Raw genomic sequence first — 24,404 nt, forward strand, 5'->3', positions numbered from 1 at the left:
AAATGAATTTTCTTGGCCTCCTGACCCCCTCCAGATATTGCTTTCCTCTTGTTTCTAGTCCATAGCTGAACTGCCTGAAACTGTTGCCCTGCCTCCACTCTCTCACCCTTCACACCTTCCCAAGCCTTGGGTTGCATGTGCATACCCACCAACACTGCACTGATCCCTCCAGGGACAACGTTGCCCAAGTTAGTGCCAGGAATCTTTCAGCCAAGCCCTGTTGCCTGAGCTCGCCCCTGTGACTTCTGCAGGACTGCACTTCCCTGTCTTCCTCTTATTCTGGGGTTCCCTCAGTCTCCTCCCCGGGCTCTTTCCCCTCACTTTGATCTCTTGGTGTCTGAAGGAGATGCTGATGCTTTCAGTCTGCCTGATATGCTTTCCTCTATTTTCTTTTCAGGAAATTCTCCTACCTTTGCCCAAAGTGTTTCTGATAGGGACCATGAATCATGGTACCTCAGAGATGGGGTGTGATGCAAGCAAGGGCCAATCACAGGCTTTCCCTGGAATGATCTGAATTGGAACTGGGGATGGATTTTCCTCTCTAGTCACAAAGCTTTGAAATATGGTTCCAGAACTGCCAGGGGCTATGGTCCTAGTGTCCCAAAAATAGCTGATAAAAGAGAATAAAGTTGGCAGGCCAAGAGGGAATGAAGCAAAGACAGAAATTTTGTGTTTGCATTTTTGCAGTCTGTTATTTGAGCAAAGCCATCTGGACTCTGTCATTGAAATCAAGGAATTCTATCAAACTGGTGGTCCTTATTCTGTTCTCTTTCAGTCTGCCCACTCCCCTTGTGCATGCCCACCCTTTCCCAGGGCCACTGACAGGATCAAAGCACTTGACTGAATTCAATGTCTCTAACCCTCATCTCTATCTGGAACTTTAGATCCACCAACACGCTAATCCCTGGACATCTCCAGCAGATAGGCCATGGGCACAACAAACTCAACATGAATACACATCTCCTCTGTCTTCTAATCTGCTCTTTCCCTTTCATTTCTCATCTCAGTGAATGAAATTATCAATTGTTGAAGAAAACATTTGAGTCATCCTATAATCCTCATGTCTGAATGATTGCTAAGATCCAAAGATTTCATCTTTTAAAAGTGTGAGGCTTCCAACTACATGTTGTCTACAAGAAACTCACTATATGAGTGAATTTTGTGGTAGCAGATTTTTCTTTGAAATGGTCTGAGCATCGGTGAAGGCACAGGTTTTGATGTTCAGGTGTTAAGTGGACGAGACCTTTTGATCTGGAGGTCAGGTGATGGCATTTGAGGACATACATTTGCTGCTTTGGTTCTTCAGGGCAGCGTCGCCATGAGGGTTTTCCTGTTGGGGGCTATCACATACAGTTGTGTGAAGCAGATACAAGGGGCAGTCATGGTTTTCTGTCATTTTTTATATATTCTGCTTTTCTCAGATGTAGCCCCATTCTGTTTTCTTCTCAGAACTGTTTGGTTTACTGGACTCAGAACTTGAAGACCACACCCTACATCCAGAAGGGTGATCTGGGTAGGGAGGCTGGTAATACCTTAAAAGGATTCGCTAAAACCTTTGCCACCCTTGGTGCCTAGGCCCTGGTTACAGTAACCCCTTCTAGGGCCATTTACCCAATATTGATGCCTTTCTCCCCCTCTCTGATTTACAGCAGATCCAACCATTCCTCCTCTGGAAACTTGCCTTTGGTATAACTTTTCATCATTGGGTGCAGAGAAATTCACTCCTAATGAAATAACTCTTGGGTGCGACTCCAAGCTCAGAACTGCTCACAGAGCACTGTGCCATCTAAATATTAGCCCAAACATATTCGTGCAATCCAGTCCAGATTGGACCACTGACCCTGCCTTGGAAGGGCTTTTTTTAAAAAAAAATTTTTTTGGTAAACAGTATTGTGTAAAATTGCTTTTTTATATCAATATATGCATGTTTTGTGCATGAGTAGTATTTGTTTTGATATTCCTGTTGATGTTAAATGACTGTATGATATAAACAGTATGTGTTTTTATATATCTTTGTGTAAATTTAATATAACACATTATATGCTGTAATAAACGATTTGTTTTCCTGCTAAAAAAAAAAAAAAAAGAAACTCACTATAAAGACCGAGATAGACTGAAGATAAACAGACAGAGAAAAATATACCATGTTAAAACTAATCAAAAGAAAGTTGGAGTAGCTATACTTAATTAAGACAGTGTAGACTTCAGGGCAAGGACAATTATGAGGAATATAAACAGGAATAACATAAAAATAAAGTGGCCAACTCCCAAAGAAGATATAACATTACTTAACATGTATGTGCCTAATAACAGGGCATCATAATACATGTGGCAAAAACTGGTAAACCTACAAGTAGAAAAAGGTAAATCCAATATTATAGTTGGAGACTTCAGCATGCTTTTATCAGTAATTAATGTATTTGGCAGGCATAAAATCAGCAAGGACATAGTTGAAATGAATAAGATTGTTAGTCAACTGGATCTAATTGAGATTTATAGAATATTTCATCTAATGAAAACAGAATATACCTTCTTCTCAAGTTCACATGGAACATTCACCAAGATAGAACACCTTCTGGGTCATAAACACTCCTGATCAAATTTTAAAAATAAAACCCATATAATGTCTGCTCTTAGACCACAAAGAAATTAAACTATAAATCAAAATAGCTGGAAAATCCCCCAATATTTGGAGATTAAGAAACACAAACAAATCAAAATCTCAAGAAAAATTCTTAAAGTGTTTTCAATTAAATGAAAATGAAGACACAAAAGTTTATTAAAAGTTGTGGAATGCAGTGAGAACTTGCTTAGAAGGAAACTTATAATGCTGAAAGACTATATTAAAAAAGATGAGCGTCCAAATCAAGATGGCAGAGTAAACTCACCTCCCCCCATGAACACACCAAAAATACATCTTCGTGTGGAAAAATTCTCACAGAAAACTAACTGGAGACTAACAGGAAGACCCCTGTATGACCAAGACTCTAAGAAAGACACAGAGTCTGTGAACTTCCAGATGTTCAAGCTGGTTTTAGAAAAGGCAGAGGAACCAGGGATCAAATTGCCAACATCTGCTGGATCATCGAAAAAGCAGGAGAGTTCCAGAAAAATATCTACTTCTGCTTCATTAACTATGCCAAATCCTTTGACTGTGTGGACCACAACAAACTGTGGAAAATTCTTCAAGAGATGGGCATACCAGACCACCTGACCTGCCTCTTGAGAAATCTGTAAGCAGGTCAGGAAGCAACAGTTAGAACTGGACAGGGAACAACAGACTGGTTCCAAATAGGAAAAGGAGTATGTCAAGGCTGTATATTGTCAGCCTGCTTATTTAACTTATATGCAGAGTACATCATGAGAAACACTGGGCTGGATGAAGCTGGATCCAAGATTTCTAGGAGAAATATCAATAACCTCAGATATGCAGATGACACCACCCTTACGGCAGAAAGTGAAGAAGAACTAAAGAGCCTCTCGATGAAAGTGAAAGAGGAGAGTGAAAAGTTGGCTTAAAACTCAACATTCAGAAAACTAAGATCATGGCATCTGGTCCCATCACTTCACGGCAAATAGATGAGGAAACAGCATGACAGACTTTATTTTGGGGGGCTCCAAAATCACTGCAGATGGTGACTGCAGCCATGAAATCAAAAGATGCTTGCTCTTTGGAAGAAAAGTTATGACCAACCTAGACAGCATATTAAAAAGCAGAGACATTACTTTGCCAACAAAGATCTATATAGTCAAAGCTATGGTTTTTCCAGTAGTCATGTATGTGAGAGTTGGAACATAAAGAAAGCTGAGCACCAAAGAAGCGATGCTTTTGAACCGTGGTGTTGGAGAAGACCCTTGAGAGTCCCTTGGACTGCAAGATCAAACCAGTCAATCCTAAAGGAAATCAGTCCTGAATATTCATTGGAAGAACTGATGCTGAATCTGAAATTCCAATACTTTGGCCACCTGATACGAAAAACTGACTCATTGGAAAAGACCCTGATGCTGGGAAAGATTGAGGGCAGGAGGAGAAGGAGATGACAGAGGATGAGATGGTTGGATGTCATCACCAACTCAATGGACATGAGTTTGAGCAAGCTCTGGGAGATTGTGAAGGACAGGCAAGCCTGGGGTGCTACAGTCCATGGGGTTGCAAAGAATCAGACATTACTGAGGGATTGAACAACAACAACTATTATTGTATTGTCAGTTTCTCCTTTTATGTCTGTTAATACACAGAACTGGGTAGGAAGAATTGATGCTTTTGAACTGTGGTGTTGAAGAAGACTCTTGAGAGTCCTTTGGACTGCAAGGAGATCCAACCAGTCCATCCTAAAGGAGATCAGTCCTGAGTGTTCATTGGAAGGACTGATGTTGAAGCTGAAACTCCAATACTTTGGTCACCTGATGAGAAGAGCTGACTCATTTGAAAAACCCTGATGCTGGGAAAGATTGAGGACAGGAGGAGAAGGGGATGGCAGAGGATGAGATGGTTGAATGGCATCACTGACTCAATGGACATGGGTTTGGGTGGACTCCGGGAGGTGGTGGTGGACAGGGAGGCCTGGCGTGCTGCGATTCATGGGGTCACAAAGAGTCAGACACAACTGAGCGACTGAACTGAACTGAACTGAACTGTTCATGGGGTTCTCAAGGCAAGAATACTGAAGTGGTTTGCCATTCCCTTCTCCAGTGGACCACATTTTGTCAGAACTCTCCACCATGACCCGTCCATCTTGGATGGCCCTACATGGCATGGCTCATAGTTTCACTGAGTTAGACAAGGTTGTGGTCCATGTGATCAGATTGGTTAGTTTCCTGTGATTGTGGTTTTCAGTCTATCTGCCCTCTGATGAAGAAGGGTAAGAGGCTTATGGAAGCTTCCTGATGGGAGAGACTGACTGAGTCAAGTACCGTGTCTCTGTACTTGATTCAAAATGAGTTAGGAACACATATACATGCACACATGTACTCACACACAGGCACACACATCTCACATGCAGCAGCTCCTTCTGTATCATCACTTACTTCTGCTTTTTGTGTCATTGTATGTGTTTCTCCCACATTTGTGAGATATTTAGGAGCAAAACCTTGCCTCACTCATTCCATAAAGAATTCACAAAATGTTTGCTGAATGATGGATGGATGGGTAGATGTATGGATAAATGTGTGGATGAGTGGATAGATGGATGAAGAGATGGATGGAAGGAAGGATGGATGGGTGAATGGATGTATGGATAGATGTGAGTGGGTGGGTGGACAGATGGATGGGTGGGTGGATGAATAGCTACCAGGAGGATGGAAGCAGCCTGGCACCCATCCCAGGAAGGCAGGTAAGGGGTTTCCTATGAGGTGAAGCCCAGGAGTATTTGCAAGTCCCTGCCCTTTGGAAGTGAGATGTTTCTTCTCAGCTCAGGCCCCTTTGTCCAGCTCTGAGGCTGGTCAATATGAGACTGTGGGGATCAGTGTCCTGCACTGGACCCAGAGTCTGCCTAATCTTAAAAATCAGAATGGGGATGACTATAACTTGAGGGTAGAGGGGTAAGCTGCTGGTTCCCAAAGACCTCCTCTGAGCTTTTGGAAGTCTAAAGCCACACCACCAACATGCATTTCTGGGGCATCATTGAACTGGAGTGTATTTAGTGGAGTGGTAAGAAATGCTAAAAGGTGAGTGGGAAGGTAGACCTGGGGAGAGAATCAAAGTGCTGCAGGGACCAAAAAGGACCAGAGTAGGCAAGAGACTGTGTGCTAGGTGGTGTGGGGAGCACATTTCAGGAGATTGGGGTCTAAAAGGCAAAACCCAAACGGAGACTCTGGTCTATGAGCTGCCAGTCCAGAAGGAGCCCTCTCCCGAAGGACTAAAAAGCATTGCCCAAGGCAGAGATGCATGCATTTTGGGGCAGAAAGGATTGTTTAACAGAATGAGAACCTTGGAAGGTATGCTATGCCACCAGCTAACTGCCTATTCTCCACTCCTCCCCCCGCAACCCCAAGCCTAAGGTCCCTAGCATGGAATCTATTACTCCAAGGAAAACAAAGCCTGCATGGGCTGGTGAAAGCAGAAAGGGCCACTGCTATGTGGAAGTCAGAACCATCCAGCAGGTGATAAGGAATCTGGGCTGGACCACCCAGTCCAGACAGTCAAGAAAGTCAAATATTAGCAGTTTCATATGGTTCCATCTACATACATATTGATATATGACTGTGTAATAAAAACAAGCTATATTTTATACAATTATGCCATTTTTGCCATGGACTTCCCAGATGGCTCAGTAGTAGAGTCCACCTGGCAATGCAGGAGACGCAGGCAGCTTGGGTTTGATCCCTGGGTCGGGAAGATCCCCTGGAGGAGGAAATGGCAACCCACTCCAATATTCTTGCCTGGAAAATCCCATGGACAGAGGAGCCTGGTGGGCTACAGTCCATAGGGTCACAAAGAGTCGGACATGACTGAGCATGAGCACAAGACTGCCATTTTTGTTTTAAAATATAAGATATATTTTGGGAAGATACATCCTTTTTAGAGGTAATTACGTTAAGCTATTGACAGTGGTTTTTCCTGGAAGGGGAATTGGGATAGGGAGCAGAGAGAGATGGGCTTTTCCATATCCAGAGGTTGCTTTTGTTATTTATTTTACTGTTCACAGGATTGTCCATGGGCCTGAAATCAGTTCCACCCCTTTCCCACAGTGATGACTACCTGCAAAGATCAGCCACCAAGCTCAGTGACAGAGGGGCATGGAGGAGCTGATGGAAGGATGCCAGGAACACCTGTGACTGGCCACCCAGGAGGTGTACAGAGGTGCCCCGACCTGGAGACATGATACTCCTGGGTCCTTTTTAGGGCCCTTTCTCTTCTGCCCAGGTGGCTCAGGGTGAAGATATAAAGTTTCAGTCCTCTTTCCCATCTTCCTCTAGTGGGCACAGGGGCTGGCCACCCCCACTACCAAAGCCCTTGCAGTGTGAGACAATGCAAGAACTGGCTCCCCCAGAGGCTGGGTCCTGTTCCCTCCCAGGAAGTCAGAGATGGTAGGCTGACTCTGCTGAAGGGTCGCTCTCAGGGGAATCTCTCTTCCCAGCAGGGCTCTGCTCCCACTCTTGAGGGCCAATGCACTTGTGGGGAACTCACCAAGCCTGCCAGTCCTCTGCAAAGTCATGAATCAGTGAATTAAACCACGTTTATAGAGAGGGAGGTGGGAGGGGGGATCGGGATGGGGAATACATGTAAAACCATAAAAACAAAAACAAAAACCCATGTTTATCCCATCCCTTCTCACACCTGGGTTCAGGGGCTTTCTGGTTCCCTGCAGGTATAGGTGAAGTCCCTGCCTCTCCAGCCCACTCTTCCAGATCTGGCTTAAGAGTCTCCTTGCAGATAGTTAAGGACTTTGAGAAGGTCATGTACATACTGCTATATTTAAAATGGATAACCAACAAAAACCTATTGTACAGCACAAGGAACTCTGTTCAATGTGCCGGTTATGTGCCAGTCTGGATGGTAGGGAGGTTTGGGGGTGAATGGATACATGTATATGTATGACTGAGTCCCTTCACTGTCCACCTGAAACTATCACAATATTGTTAATCGGCTATACCCCAATACAAAATATTTTAGGTGTTAAAAATAATATTAAAAAAAAAGAGTCCCCTTGCAGCCTCCCTGATGCTGTTCTCAGCCACTCTACCTATTATCTGTCTCTCTCTGGTCCCAGAAGACCCTGGCCAGCCCTCAGGAAGGGCATTCACCACCCTGAATTGAAACCCCTTGTTTATACTTGTCCAGAGAACATTTCTTTTCTTGAGATTCACTTTGGCAAGGTGCTGTCAGCCTGCCTGGAGATATCTTAACAGGGTTGGCCCTTGAGAAGCCCTCCTAAATTTACTTTTTTTTTTTTTACCAATAGCATTTCCTCATTTGATATCCCCTTCCTGGTATCCCATCAGTGCTTCTTCTCAGAAATGGTCATGTTCTTAACTCGAGGACATTATTATTCTTGTCACCGCTTGTATTTTATTTTTGATCATCTGCCAGAAAGCCCAGAATACATTTGGTAGCTTTGTCTAGCAAATAGATGGGAACTTTTTATGAAACTTTTCCCAGCTGCATCATATTTACCTTAATTTTCCTTCATCTTGGTTTCTCATTTCAATTTTGATTCCTCTGTATTACAAGTATCTCTGTAAGCTATCTCAAAAGGCTCTTGTTTACCTTTTGAATAAGGCAGGAGATGGATGAGTGAGAAGTTGACAGATGCATCCATATGTACATGTCAGTACCCCACTGTGCCATGGCCTCTCTCTGTACCCCCTTAGCACTCCATCCCTGGCCCCCCAAACAGAGTAGGGGCTCATAATATACTTACTTAGAGTTTTCAAATAGTAGTTCATCAGTTTAATCTGCACAGTAATGCTGCAAAGTAAGTGATGTAGTTCCACCTGACAGTTGGAGAAGCTGAGGCTTCAGGTGCCACCCTTGGTAAGTGGCCACGTCAGGATTTGAACCCACGCTTGTTTGGCTCTGTTTGTTTATTACATTTCACCTCTCTCCCAAGTCTGACATGCTCTGCTCTCTAGACCTGTGAGGTCCACAATGGTAGCCACTAGCCACATGTGGTGCAGTGGTAAAGAATCTATCTGCCAATGCAGGAGATGCAAGAGACACGGGTTCTATCCCTAGGTTGAGAAGATCCCCTAGCGTAGGAAATGGCAACCCACTCCAGTCTTCTTGCCTGGAGAATCTCATGGACAGAGGAGCCTGGCAGGCTACAGTGCATGGGGTTGCAAAGAGTCAGACACTGAACACAGCGCAGCACACAGCCACATGTGGCCATTGAAATTTAAATTAGTCTTAGTTAAAATTAAAAATTCCCCAGGCCTGCTGGCTGCACTCTCAGGGCCCTGTAGCCCTGTGTGGCCAGTGGCTACTGTATCAGTATGGAAGAGAACGCCACTCTCAGCACAGAAAGAGCATTTCCTGCAGCCTCCTTACACCTGCACTAGGGTCCTGCCAGGAGCCAGGAGTGCCCAGGCTGGACTTGTACTTTCTTTCCTCTGCATCTTCAGGATATTCTTTTCTCAGCCTGGGCATCCTAGCCCTCCAGCATCATCATCAAGCCATCCTTGCCTTCGCAGCCTGCTTCAGTCCCTCCCCATTCCATACCCGTCCTAGGCCCCAGAAATCTCCACCTCTGACTTCCTGATGCCTGAGGTCTGTGCCTCCAGGTGGGTGACTTTTCTTTGGCACAGCCTCACCTCACCCACCCAACAGTATAGAAAGGAGACACATGCTGCTTGATTAATTGAGGGGGAAGACAAGAGAGTGTAACATGAAAATCGACTATAAAACATGACTTTGTTCCAACCTCTATTTGTCACTCATGACTCCACTCCTCCATACAGCTCTCTGCCCAGGGCCTCCTCTGCTCCAGGGGCAAGAGAAACTGTGAGCAGGTCCCACCTGTGCCCTCAAGGTGGTCATATCCAGTGGCTTTGGGCGAAGGATTTACCCTTCATCTCAATGTCCTCTGTTGTGAAAAATGTCCTATAATTCCTGCTGTTCTTCCCTGGAGGGCTTGTCACCGGGACTGAGAATGTAGAAGCAAGGGCCTTCATATGACATGAAAAGCTCTCAATTATAAGAAAGTAGCTGGGAAATTGGGAAATGTGCACCCCTGCTCTGTCACCCTTACATAGAGCTGTAACTCCCACCCACACTGTCAGCCGTTTTGAAGTGGGGGTGCAGCAGGGCCCAAGACCCACAAGGACAGCTTCCCGGGAGAAGGCAGCGAGGGCCAGCGTTCAGCTCCCAGTGGGCTCAGAGAGGCAGGGATGACACTGTGAGCAAAGTTTCCTTGGGGGCTTGTGCTCCAGGTCAATAGCTGCACACAGAGTTTTGGTTTTCTTCAAAAGAAAACCCTGAATGGAGTTCAGGTTGGAACAACATTTAAGTCCAGAGTTAAAGAGTGGAGACTGAGGGGAAGGCCTGGCTGTGGGGCTAGGAGGTTCAGGATGGGCCCCATCCCAGCCTGTGTCCGTGTCAGTTTCCCTCCTGTGAGAAGTGAGGACGGTGCCCACAGCCCTGACAGCTCGAGGGAGAGCCAGGGAGTGTTCCTCCTCTCAGAACGCCGTCCTGCCACAGCCCAGCACCCCACCCAGGGGAGGCTTTGAGACCTAGCAGGCAGGATCCTGCCTTGCTCTGGGGCCCAAGCTAATCAGAGGTAACGAACACACTGGTCCACAATTGTCCAAGAAGGTAGGTGGTAGCTCAGGTCAGCCTGGGCCTGGGCGTCAAGTCCCCCTTTGCTTCTTCCTGTGGGCACTTCATCTCGCATGGACGTCAGTTTCCTCGTCCATGAAACAGAGGCAATAACACCCCAAGTGCGGGTAAAAGGCACATATGACATGGCTGACACACCATGACTCCACACCTCCTGAGGCCCCCTGAGGCCCCCCTGCTGGGAGAAGGCAGCCCCCACACCTGCCACCCCCTCTACTCTTGGGCCTACCTTCCTAGAGCAGAGGCCCACCACACCCCCTCCTCCTGCTCAGGCCCCAGCAGCCCTGCAGCTGCTGGGATGGATCTCTGGGCTGGGGTTCCAGGCTCTGGAAAGGGCTCTCACGCTCCCTCCTCTTCATCTTGTTCCCTGCCGTGCTTTCCCAAGGCTGTGACTCCCAATCCACCCCCTGTGCAAAGGCCCTCCTCCCACCCTCCCAGCTGGCAGAACGCAGGCTCGGGGCAACCAGCCCACAGAGAAGGCCCCGGAAGTGCCCTTACCTTGTCAGGGTAGGGGTCTTGTTGCTTGCCTTCCTTTCCACCCAGGCCCTCTGAAAGAAGCTGGGCAGAAGGCAGTGCCAGGGCTCTGGGTGTGTCGGAGCGCACAAGAGAGGAGGAAGAGGAGGAAGGGCCCCAAGAGGAAGTGGCTGAGTCCTCTGGGCCCGCGTAATTTATGACAGGACTTTGTCCTTGAGCTCCAGGCACACCCACTCCCACGGGGCTCCTGCGGCCCCAGCTAGCAGAGCCTCAGAGCAGTCCAATCTTTAACCCTGGCCTCTTCGTCAGTCTCTGTGGGCCATGAGAACTTGATTCTGTGCACCTGTTGCTACAGCCAGACAAATCCCCTGGTGCCCATCCATCCAGGGAGCTGAGCATCTTTCCAGGTATCACAGGAACTCCAAGGCTGCCTATGCAGAAGTTCTACTCCCAAACCCCCTGTCCTAGTTGGGAGCACACACAGGAGAGGCCAGAGAGCTTTGCACCAGAGCTAAAGGCCACTGGGGCACCTAGATTCCCAGTACAGTTCCTGGGAGCAGAGGGGGCGGACTTGTGCTGGGACTTGAATAAAGGGGGATTTTTGTGATAAGGCAAATACAGATCCTTTGGAAGGAAAAAGCATGCAGCAGTGCACCCTGGGAGAGGCCAGGTTGGAGGGGACAGGCAGTCCCTGGAAGTGACAGTGAGGTCTTTGAAGGTGGGTGGGAAATGAGTCCATGGGAGATGCCTACTGACTGCAACACTCCCTGGGTGAGGAGAGGCCTCAGGGGTACTCATCATTGACCCAGCAGGAGCCCATTGGGTTCCTTCCCTTTCCCAGGACTTGGCAGGCAGAGGTGTGGGAACTAGCTGTCATATTTGTTTATTTGGCTGCATTCAATCTTAGTTGTAGGGTGTGGGATCCTTAGTTACAGCATATGCGATCTAGTTCCCTGACCAGGGATGGAATCCAGGCGCCCTGCATTGGGAGCACAGAGTCTTAGCCACTGGACTGCCAAGGAAGTCCCTATCATCTTCTAAATAGGACTGAGGCCAACCCTGACCTTGAGCCTCTTTCAGAGATGGGAACCAAATGCTGGTGGAAGGGAAAAGATAAAGTTGAAGAGCCATGGAGTAGACATCATGTAGCCCTGGAAAGAGGCAATGGCCCCTGCTATCTGAGCTTTCTGTGGGTCCTGCTGTGGGCTCCACAGAAGCCCAGCTTCCTACTGCTATACACTCCATTGTTGAGACAACTTGAAGGAGTTTCTGTTCCTTACAACCAACCAGCCCAGGACAAAGGTTCAGTTTCTCATTCGTGTCTGACTCTTTGAGCCCCGTGGACTGAGGCATGACAGGCTTCCGTGTTCTTCACCATCTTCTAGAGCTGGCTCAAACTCATGTCCATTGAGTTGGAGATGCCAAAGGTAGGAAAGTGAATTGGGAGGTGACTTAGGAAGGGCCATTTGGAGGAAGCACGGGCTCTGAGGCATCCAGTCAACTTCCCACCCACTCCCCAAACGTGCTGTGCTCAAGTTCTATCTGGCTCCGGATAGCTTCCTGGCCCCTAAAACCTCATCCAGTTTCTGGGTCAACACTTGCTTTGGGAGGGTTTCTCGTGGCAGGTGGCTTTTCTGGTTTAGAAAGGAAACATTTCACTCCCACAGGATGGGTGCTGCTAATCCTGGCAGCTCCTGGAAATGATCAGCCCCCTACTCTGGGGCTCCTGAGACCAGACTGGGTCCTTTGTGGCCTTCATTCCACTGTCCTCTTCCAAAAAAATAGTGGAACAGAGTATTTGTGTAGAACAATATGATTCATAAGACTTTTTTATTCCAGAGGCTGTCTTAAAATTTGATAGAAACATATTTTGGATACTTACAGACTTGTCTTCTGCTTTTTTAAAAAAAATAGTTTGACATTAAATCATAAGTATTTTCTTACACTATAGCAAATATTAACATGAGTCTTCAAGTCAGCATGGTCAAAGACAAATATTGTATGACACTGCTTATATGTAGAATCTAAAAAACATGGTACAAATGAACTTATTTACAAAACAGAAATAGAGTCACAGATGTAGAAAACAAACGTACAGTTTTTAAGGGATAAATGAAAGTCAAAGTGTTGGTTGCTCAGTGGTCGCTCTTTGTGACCCCATGGACTATGGCCCGCCAGGCTCTTCTGTCCATGGGATTCTCCAGACAAGAATACTGGGGTGGGTTGTCATTCCCTTCTCCAGAAGATCTTCCCAACCCAGGGATCAAACCCAGGTCTCCTGCATTGCAGGCAGATTTCTTTCCGGCTGAGCCACCAGGCAAAGAGAGGGGGCATTAAGTTGGGAGACTGGAATTGACATACTTCATGGGTGCTAAGTTGCTTCAGTCATGTTTAACTATTTTTGACCCTATGGACTGTAGCATGCCAAGCTCCTCTGTCCATGGGCTTTCCCAGGCAAAAATACCGGAGTGGGTGGCCATTTTTTTCTCCAGGGGAACTTCCCCACCCAGGGATCAAACTCACGTCTCCTGCACTGGCAGGTGGATTCTTTACCACTGAGCCACCTGGGAAGCCCCACTTTGCTGTATAGAAGAAACAATTACAACATTGTAAATCAACTATTCAGTTCAGTTCAGCTAAGTTGCTCAGTTGTATCCGAGGAGGTGAATCCCATAGCATCAGAAAGTGCATTACAGAGATATAGTTTAATACAAGCAACTTCAGTTGAACTTCAGTTCAGTTCAGTCACTCAGTCATGTCCGACTCTTTGCGACCCCATGAACCGCAGCACGCCAGGCCTCCCTGTCCATCACCACCTCCCGGAGTTTACCCAAACCCATGTCCATTGAGTCGGTGATGCCATCCAACTATCTCATCCTCTGTCTTCCCCTTCTCATCCTGCCCTCCATCTTTCCCAACATCAGGGTCTTTTTAAAATGAATCAGCTCTTTGCATCAAGTGGCCAAAGTATTGGAGTTTCAGCTTCAACATCAGTCCTTCCAATGAACACCCAAGACTGATCTCCTTTAGGATGGACTAGTTGGATCTCCTTGCAGTCCAAGGAACTCTCAAGAGTCTTCTCCAACACCACGGTTCAAAAGTATCAATTCTTCGGTGCTCAGCTTTCTTTATAGTCCAACTCTCCCATCCATACATGACTACTGGAAAAACCATAGCCTTGACTAGACGGACCTTTGTTGGCAAAGTAATGTCTCTGCTTTTTAATATACTGTCTAGGTTGGTCATAACTTTCCTTCCAAGGAGTAAGCATCTTTCAATTTCATGGCTGCAATCACCATTTGCAGTGATTTTGGAGCCCAGAAAAAAAAAGTCAGCCACTGTTTCCCCATCTATCTGCCATGAAGTGATGGGACCGGATGCCATGATCTTAGTTTTCTGGATGTTGAGCTCTAAACCAACTTTTTCACTCTCCTCTTTCACTTTCATCAGGAGGCTCTTTAGTTCTTCTTCACTTTCTGCCATAAGGATGGTGTCATCTGCATATCTGAGGTTATTGATATTTCTCCCGGCAATCTTGATTCCAGCTTGTGCTTCCTCCAGCCCAGCGTTTCTCATGATGTACTCTGCATATAAGTTAAATAAGCAGAGTGTCAATATACAGCCTTGATGTACTCCTTTTCCTATTTGGAACCAGTCTGTTGTTCCATGTCCAGTTCTAACTGTTGCTTCCTGACCTGCAGATAGGTTTCTCAAGAGGCAGGTCAGGTGGTCTGGTATGCCCATCTCTCTGAGAATTTTCCACAGTTTATGTGATCCACACAGTCAAAGGCTTTGGCATAGTCAATAAAGCAGAAATCAACTATACTCCAATAAAAATTAATTTTTAAAAAAGGCAACATGGTGGTCCATGCTATAAATGTGCCATCATTTGTGTAACCATCATCCCTGGATGGACATGGGGTGGCATCACTACCACCCAGAACACTGCAGTGTACGAACCTGTGCTCACAGCTTTGTTTGCAATATGTCATCACAGGGAGATTCCAGAAGGGAACTTACTGAAACAAGGGGCCTGAATGCTTGGCCACTAACCTTTCTCGAGCAGCACATCAAGTGGTCCCTCCCAGCAGACAGTGTCCAGGAAACTTCAAGGACCTGGCCTGACTGCCGCATCAGTTGGTAGAGCTCAAGGGGAACTCCTGAGGGGCAGTCCTCTGAGAGCCTCGGGTTTTCTGTTGCTGAGGGCACCCCAAGTCCTGGGAATCAAGGAAAGTCTGGGAACTCAGCCTGCCGCAGCCTAAGGACTCTTACCTGTCACACATGTGGCCAGACTTGACTGTCCCACAGCCTACTGTTACTTCCACAATTCTCCTCAAGATGCAGAGTCTGCTAACCTTGAAAAATGTGTTTCTGACTTGAACCAAAAGGCTTCCATGAGACAACCTGTGTTCCATTCCATTCTGTCCAAAGGTCAAGCCCATTGTAGTATCTGCGTAGCAACTAAAAGAGAGCGCAGTGAGCATTGCTTTTTTTCTTTTTTTTTTTTTAATAAACTTTTTATTTTGTATTGGGGCACAGCCAACTAACAATGTTGTAATTAAAAAAAACAATGTTGTAATAGTTTTAGGTGAACAGTGAAGAGATTCAGCCATAGGTATACATGTCCATATCCATGTCCAGCTGTCATGTGACTCTGAGCAGATATGAGAGTTCCATGTACAGAGGGTATTTGATTTCAGCTCTGCCAAACCCATCATAGAGCGACCTGAAGCAGCTTGTTTCCTAGTGGCCCCAATCTTCCCATCCAGCCTACCGAAGCCAAAGTTATCCATTAACACTAAAAAATAGCACAACTGTAAGCACAGACGTCTGTGACTGAGTTACTGTTTACAGAGTTTTACAATTCTCCGTCTCAAAGAAAATAACTGCTTTCTACGTAATGGGTTCATGGCATATGCCACTCATTCAACTTTCATCAAAACCCTACAAATTAGAGGTGCTTATCTAACTCTTTTCACAGTAAGGAAATTAAAACCAAAGAAGTTAAGAAACTTGCTTAAGTCATGTGGCTAAAAGTGGTGGGGGCAAGATTTGAATGGAGGTCTGCCTGACTCCAGGGCTAGGGCTCACTGCACTATATTACACCACACCAACCTTCAAACAACCCTGGACTCCCTCAAGTTTGAATAAGACATCCATTTTTAGAGATTTTCAGGGAAGGTGCTTCTCCAATTTGCTCATCCTAGCCTAGGATCCAAACAGAATTTATCCTTTAATTTCTGTGATCACCAATGTCCTAGGACAAAATTATCTGAGAAGAAACCAAGCCTAAATGCTTCCCTGGAAACAGCTGTGCATAGTATGGAAAACATTCTGTGTGGTTCAGACTTTCTTGACTTTGGCATTATTGACACTTCGAACTATATTATTGTTGGGAGGAGCTGTCCTGGGCACTGTGGTATTTTTTTAGCAGCATCCCTGGCCTCTACTCACTATGTGCACTCCCCCAGTGGTGCAATTAATTGCTTCCAAGTATTACCAAATGTCTCCTAGAGGGGAAAATCTTCTCCCATTGAGAACTAATACATAGCTCATAGGTTCGAGTACAATTAAGGCTGGGAGAAAGAGGAGGACAGCAAGGGCTAGATGGAATGGCTTCTTGGAAGAAGTGATGCCAAAATTGGCCTCCTTGAATGACAAAAAGATACAGCTCAGAAGATACAGGGGGTAGAGGGAAGGGGCTGGTGCTCCCTAGAGGATCTTCGTTCTGACACACCAAGAAAATGCCTATACCAACAGAGAAGTCTTAGTGCAGCATCCTCCCTGGATCAGCACCGTCACTAGACTGGGCAAATCTCAGAACCCAAGTCCTGATGGGCTGGAGGTGGGTGGGGGGTGTCCATTAACTCTATCCAGGAGGAATGACTCATTCTGATTGGGCTTTTTCATAACCCATCTGAAGGACCCACCCAGAGGTTTGTCCAAAGGTTGGGGTTAGGGTTAGGCAATAGGAGGGACACAGTTGTGTTATAACCTGCTCTAAGGCCCACACTTGCCTGGCTTTAAGACCAAAGAAAGAGCTTGGAGTCAGTGAGAGCGATATCAGTGGTTTAATGGATGACAGAGTCAGAGCGAGGTCCTTGAGCGACACCCCCCACTGGATGTGGCTAACAGTAGGCAGGACACGACAGCCAGTTATGGGGTGAAATTGACATCAGTTTGACTTATTAGTTACCAGGGAAACCAGCAGAGGGACACGCCTCTCGTTGCCTCTTTGATAAAAGCAATCACTAGCCAGGGCCTGTGGCAAATATGTAGGAAGGTCAGTCCTGTGAGTAGGATGTAGGTGAAGGAGGCCCTGGTCCAGCAGGGGATGTACAGAGAGCAAGAAAACAGTCGTCTTGAGTAACCTGACCACAAGGGCACAAAATATGTCATTTTCTCCTCTCTGGAAAACCATGGCAGTCCAGTGAATAAATCTCGGTCTTGGGCTCTGGAACTTAAAGTCCAGCTACTGATCATAAACAGGGGGACCTCTGCCCCATGACCAGAGTCAATAGCATCCCGATGACTAATATGATTGCCCTGGGGAGTTGAAGTAGTGGAAGGAACAGCAAAATCTGATTACGTGGCAACTCAATAAACCAGCTAAATGATGCTGATGATGCTGATTGTGATAATGATGATAACACTTTGTCCAGCTCTTGGAAAAGGTTAAGGGTGAGAGGCCCATTGTTAAAAGCTTTATTTCTAAAGAAAAAAAGCAGCAGCAGCAGCAGCATTAGGATGGATTTCTTACCACTGATTGGAATGCTCTGTGTACACCAAGGTTAGTTTCTTTTCCTCCTGGTTCCACAGCTGGAATACTGTTTTCAGCCTCACTCATGATTAGGATCAACCATGGAATGAGGGTGAGTAATATGCTTCACTTCCCAGCCTCCCCATTTAAACCTCCTGCGCTAGCCTGCACAGTGTCTCTTTTCCTCTCTGTTGGTGGCATGAGGGGCATCCAAGAGTGGATTCTGGGGCCCTAGGGGGTGGTGGGGCCACAATATGGAAAAACCTTGGGTTCCTGAATGACTCTGGGGTGCAGAGTTCCACCACTGACCCCAGTACCCCTTTACAAGGACAAGAAATAAATTTTTTATTTCAAGTCATTGAAATTTGTTGTTGTTATAACAGTTAATCTACCATCTTCAAAACATGATCCCACTGCCGTCCAAATCTGCCTTTGTCTTTCAAACACCAGCACAAGCACTCTTCCCAGGAACTTGGCCCTGACTGCCACTCTAGCCTTGCCCCCCTTTTAATTTCTAAGGCACTCATTACACACATCACATAACTTACCTGTTAGCATGTATTTTTTTTTTCAGAGTAGGACTTCCTGATTGATGGTACGTTTCTCAAGGCAAGAATCATATGTTACAGTTGTCTGTATCTTCACAATTCCTAATAATAACAATGATAATAATTAATATATATATTATGTCCCAGGAATTGTTATTTATACATAAACACATTTCATTCCATAACAACTTTATGAGATGAATATCACTATTATCCCCAGCTTATAGATGATGTTTAGGCACAGAGAGGTTAAGCACTTTGTGCAAGGTCATCATAAGTTAGAAAGTGACAGAGCTAGGATTCACACCTAGAAACCTGAGTACTCAGTGAGTGCCCAATAATTATACCATCTTAACCATAAATGTTAAAGGACTGTGAGCTTGTATGTCCAGTTAAATTGCAGCCTGCTTTGGACAGGGAACCTTGGTATTGATCTTATTTGTTCTTGTACGTGAAGCTGGCCAGGTGCAGAGGAATTGTCACCCCCCACCACTGCAGGCCAGCTGGAAGCCAGCTCTGTGGGCAGGGCAGGGCAGGGCAGGGTTTGCTCTTAGTGCTGTCTGCCTTTACCACCCGGAGCCCTGGAAAAGGTGTCAAATAATTCAGGAAAACTCACTGCTACTTTAAACCAGTTTTGGAAAAAAAACAACTAACCTTTTTTCCTGCATAGTCCCAAAAGCAGAGATTACAACTTTTAGCAACTTCTCCTAAATTTTTTTTAAATATAATTAACTTTCCAGCTTTGTATCTCCTCTTAAATCCTGACTTTTAGAGCCAAATGGAAGTCTAGGGTCTCGAGGTAGCCCATTATGGAACTGCATTTGGAGATAGGACCTTTAAAGAAGTAATAATTAAGGTTGTGTGTGTGTGTGCATGCACACTCAGTTGTGTCCAACTTTCTGCAGCCCCATGGACTGTAACTACCAGGTTCCTCTTTCCATGGAATTTTCCAGGCAAGAATACTAGTAATTAAGGTTAAACAAGGTCATTAGGGTAGAGCCTTACTTAGTCCAATCTGACTGATGTCCTTAGGAGATTAAGACATAGAGGTGAAGAGGGACGAAGCAGTGACAGAGGGGAAGGGCAGCTGCCTACAAGCCAGGGAGAGAATCCTTAGAAGAAACCAGCCCTGCTGCCACATTGATCTTGAACTTCCCACTTCCAAAACTGTGATAGAATAAATCCCTGTTGTTTAAACTGCCCAATCTGCGGTATTTGTGCAGCATCCCTATCAAACTAATATACCAAGTGATCAAGTTTATCATTTCCTGTGATACATCACATGCACAGTCTGTGATGAGAGAACAGTAGCTCATCTCTGTGGTGCTCTTCCCCCAAACTCACAATCCCAGTCTAATCATGAGAAAAACATCAGACAAACCAAACTGAAGGACATTCTACAAAATATTTTTCCAGGATGCCTCAAAACTGTCAACATCATGAAAAACAAGAGAAGTTTGAGAAGCTGTCATAGACCAGGGGGGACTAAGGAGGCCATACAATACTGTATCCTGGTTGGGGTCCTAGGACAAAGAGAAGACACTAGTAGAAAAACTGCTGATATCTAAATAAAGTCTTCTTGTGTTGTTCTTTAGTCGCTAGGTCATGTCCAGCTCTTTTGCAACCCCATGGATTGTAGCCTACCAGGATCCTCTGTCCATGAAATTTCTCACTAGAGTTTAATTAAGAATATGTATGTATCAGTGTTAGTTTCTGGCTTTTGAGAAAAGTAATGGCAAATGGTAAGGTAGGTTGTTAATATTAGGGGGAACTGGATGAGGGATACATGGAAATCAAACTTCTTTGCAAATTTTCTGTAAATCTAAAATTATTCCAAAATCTAAAATGTATTAAAAGACAAAGAGTCTGTTTGAGTTTCTGCTTTCAATTCTTTGGTATCCATACCAAGGAGTAGATTTGTTGGGTCATATGGTAATCTTACGCTTAACTTTTTGAGGAATGGCCAAACTTTTTCACAGTGGATGCACAAGTCCCACTAGCAAGTGTACAAAGATTTCAATTTCACTATATCCTCACCAACACTTGTTAGTTTCTGTTATTTTGATTACAGCCATTTTAGCTGATGTGACATGGTGTCCCACTGTGGTTTTGATTTGTGTTTTTCTAATGACCAGCGATGCTGAGCATCTTTTCATGTGCTTATTGGCTACTTGCATATCTTTGGAGTAATGTCTATTCAAGTCCTTTGCCTGTTTTTAAATTGGGCTGTTTGTCTTCTTGTTGCTGAACTGTAGGAGTTCTTCATATGTCCTAAATATTAAGCAATTATCAGCTATATGATTTGCAAAAATGTTCTCTTCTATGGATCATCTTTCTACTCTCTTGGTTGTGCTCCTTTGATGTACAGATCTTTTTCATTTTATGAAGTCCACTTTATTATTCTTGTTACCTACGCCTTTGGTGTCATATTTAAGAAACTATCACTAACTCTAAGGTACGTAGATTTGCTTGTATGCTTACTTCTAAAAGTTTTATAGCTTTAGCTCTTACATCTAGATCTGTGATCCATTTTGAATTAATTCTTGTATATGTTGTTAAGATAAGGGTCCAGTGTTTTGATATGTTGATGCCCAGTTTTCTGTCACCATTTGTTGAAGGGACTGTTCTTTCTCCACTGAATGGTCTTGGCATCCTAGTCAAGATCAGTTGACCGTAGATGTGAAGATTTATTTCTGGATTCTCAGTTCTATTCAATTGGTCTATATGTCTGTCCTAATGCCAGTACCACACTGCTTTGATTAATGAAGGTCTGTAGTAAAATTTGAAATCAGAAAGTGAAAGTCTCCCAACTTTTTCTTATTCAAAGTTGTTTTGACTCTTCAGGATTTCCTTGTGATTGCATATGAATTTTAGGACAGGTTTTTCCATTTCTGGAAAAAAAAAAGTACTATTGGGGTTATGATAGGGATTGCATTGAATCCGTAGATTGTTTTGGGGCAGTGTTACCACTGTAAGTCTCCCAGTCCATGTATGTGAGGGATCTTTTTATTTACATATTCTGTGTTTTTATAGATGTTTGTATTTTCAGTGCACAAGTCTTTCACTTCTTTGGTTAACTTTATTCCTAAGTATTTAATTCTTTTTGATGCTCTGATAAATAGAATTGCTTTCTTAATTTCTTTTCAGATTGTTCATTACTAGTGTACAGAAAAAAACTAATCTTTGTGTGCCGATTTTGTATGGCAACTTTGGTCTGCATAGAAGTATTATTCACAGTAGCCAAAAGGTGGCAAATATGCAAGTGTTCATCAACAGAAGAATGGATAAACAAAGTATATCTGTGCTTTGTATATATGGATAAATATGGATATACATATATATATGTACAATTGAATATTATTTAACCCTTAAAAATGAAGTTCTGACACATTCTACAACATGGATGAACCCTGAAAATATGCTAAGTGAAATAAACCAGTTACAAAAGGGCAGACATGGTATGCAATATATAGAATAGGCAAATTCATCGAGAAAACAGATTAGAAGTTACCAGGGGCTGTGAGTAAGGGAAAATGAGGCATTACTGCAGAGTTTCTGTTTGGGATGATGAAAATTTTTTGAAATAGTGGTGACAGCTATATAACATTATAAATATAATGAATTGTACACTTAAAATGGCAAGTTTTATGTTATATATATTTTAACAGTATTAAAAAATAGCTTAAAAAAAGACTGTGAAGTTCACTTGGTCCAACCATGATTTCACAGCTGAACCCCTTTATGACATAGTGATGGTTTCAGCTCCCACATTTCCAAAGAGGTGGTGCTCATCACAAACCAAAACCAAAGTCAACTAAAACAAAACAAAAACAAAGAGTCATTTTGTAACTTAAAAAATAATTCTTTTAAGTTGATTAAGTCTTTATTTATTTATTTTGACTGCATGGCATGTGGAATTTCCTGACCAGGGGTTCAACCCGCAGCTTCTACATTGGGAGAGCACAGCCTTAACCACTGGACCTTCAGGGACGTCCTTCCTTTTGTAATTTGAATAATTACTCAGCAACATACATAATTGTGTGTTGAAGAGGCTGTGCTCAGGATAGGGCACACATCTACACAAAGACGGTTTCTATACAAAGCAAGACCAGAATCCATGAAGATATCTCTGCCTGATCGTTGGGCCTAGAGATGGGGCCCAAGCATAGCAAATTGATCTGGGTAGCTTCCACATCATGATCAACTAGAGACTGGCACTTCTGGTTTTCAGGTTATGAGTAGTAAGCTCATTAGTGGGGTGTGAAGTCAATTTGATATGCTGACCTAAAACAATCGGTTATTTTTACCAGCAAAAAAGGTTTATTCAGAAACAGCAAAGAATTGCAGTTCACGACATGCAATCTATGGTGAACTGCAGATATATCCAGAGAACAAAAGGGAGGACCATTTTCTTTGTAGAGGAGGGGGCACTGGGAGAGGCTGTTAAACAGAGTCCACTGAATGAAACTTCTAATTTGCAGTGTAGTGGCTTTTCGTTGGCTGAGTTGTAACAGCTTCTCACTGGCTGTTGGTTGCCAGCCCAGGAAAAATTCTTCCTAGCTCCTGCTGGGTAGTAGAGCAGTAATCTTCTTCCTGTTGGAGATGTAAAGATACTTCTCTCTCTGTTGGGTCTGTAACCGATGTGAAGCGGTAGAGCATTAGCGCTCCCCTTTCTGACCTACTGACTCCATTGAGGCTTCTGCTTATCCACTTCACAGGTATAATATGACAAAATCAGAGCTGAGTAGAAGTTATCATGTGGAACAAGACTACATGTTTCATGTTTTTAACAACCTTAGAAGCTTATGTGCACCATTTTCCCTTGTCCTCCCTTCCCTCAACAGAAAACCAATGTTTTGTTTCTTATACAATCTCAAATTAAAAAAACATAGTTAAAAGCAACAACAAATATATGTACTCTTCCCCTTTTCACAAGAGATAGCATACTCTGTTCTGCACTTTGCCTTTTTTCACAGTTTAGAAATCTTTTTATGTATCAGTAAGAGAGTTTCTTTGCTTTTCATTATGGCTATGTAACATACCATTGTACAGATGTATCATAATTTTGTGATCATTCCTGATTGGATATTTAGGTTATTTCCAGCATTTTTCAATTAGTGCTGCAATAAGTAATTTTGTAGATACATCATTTGTACATAGCCACGTGTATTTGTAGGATACATTTTCTGAAGTTCAATTACTAGGCTAAGGGCATATGCATTTGTAATTTTTATAAATATTGCCGGCTTACTTTCTGGCAAGTAGTAAGAAAGTAAAGGCTGCTGTAATAAACTTCCACCAGTATCCTGGGAGAGGGGCTCTTCTTCCATGGCCTCACCAGTGGAATGCTCTCAGATTTTTGCAATCTGAGAAGTGAAAAATAATATCTCAATACAATTTTAATTTGCTTTGATCTTGTTTTAGGATATCTTTTATGAATTTTAGAACCCTTAATATTTTCTCTTTTGTGGATTGTCATATCTTTTGTCCATTTTTTTTTACTGGCTTATTAGTCTTTTTCTATTGAGTTATTGATTTCTAGGGTCTCTATATTCATAAAGGAGATTAACCTTTTGTTCTATAAATTTTTTAAAGATTTTTTTTAATGTGGACCATTTTCTTAATTTTATTTTTTTATTGAAGTATAGCTGATTTAGTTGTACCAATCTCTGCTGTAGAACAAAGTGACTCAGTTATAAACATATAGACATTCTTTTTTTAATATTTTTTTCCATTATGGTTTATCACAAGATCCTGAATATAGTTCCTGGTGCTACACTGTAGGACCTTATTTATCATAAGACATTTAAATTCAACAGCCTGAGGCCTGACTTTGACCTGGTCCTTGCTCAGCACAAGTGGAAATGTTAAACATCATCCTTAGTAATAGATCTGTTGATGTTTACGACTAAGTGAATTGTACTGTACTGTACTGTTAGTAATAGAGCAAAACAGTACTGAAGACCTGAGCCAGGAAATTCCCTTTTATCAAATGACACAAAGTCTACCCTCTGGTTTAAAAGTTCCAGGTAACAAAATGGAAAATAAATTCATATTTAAATGTAGCCCACCAGGCTCCTCTGTCTATGGGATTTCCCAGGCAAGAATATTGGAGTGTGTTGCCATTTTCTTCTCCAGTGTAATGTGGACCATTTTTAAAGTTTTTATTGAATTTGTTACAATATTGCTTCTGTTTCATGTTTTGGTTTTTTGGCCAGGAGGCATGTGGGATCTTAGTTGCATGACCAGGGATGGAACTTCACCTAGAAAGTGAAGTCTTAATCACTTCTCTTAACCACATAGAGAAGGCTCTATGATAGTTGAATAAAAAATTTTTAAATTCTTA

General features: G+C 43.8%; 1 protein-coding gene across 2 annotated transcripts in view; it reads right to left on the minus strand.

Annotated features, from left to right (window-relative positions):
• Positions 1 to 24,404, minus strand: part of MYO7B (myosin VIIB) — a 117,051-nt gene that overhangs the window by 87,465 nt on the left and 5,182 nt on the right. Inside the window, exon 2 of one of the 2 annotated variants that reach the window (XM_043487445.1) lies at positions 18,059 to 18,160. The gene's annotated coding sequence lies outside the window, so the exon portion shown is untranslated. Of the gene's footprint in view, positions 1 to 10,774; positions 10,993 to 18,058; positions 18,161 to 24,404 lie in introns of those variants that run through there. The other variant, XM_043487444.1, reaches the window with a different exon arrangement.

The sequence above is a fragment of the Cervus canadensis genome, chromosome 15, assembly GCF_019320065.1.
Source record: "Cervus canadensis isolate Bull #8, Minnesota chromosome 15, ASM1932006v1, whole genome shotgun sequence".
Taxonomy (NCBI): Eukaryota; Metazoa; Chordata; class Mammalia; order Artiodactyla; family Cervidae; genus Cervus; species Cervus canadensis.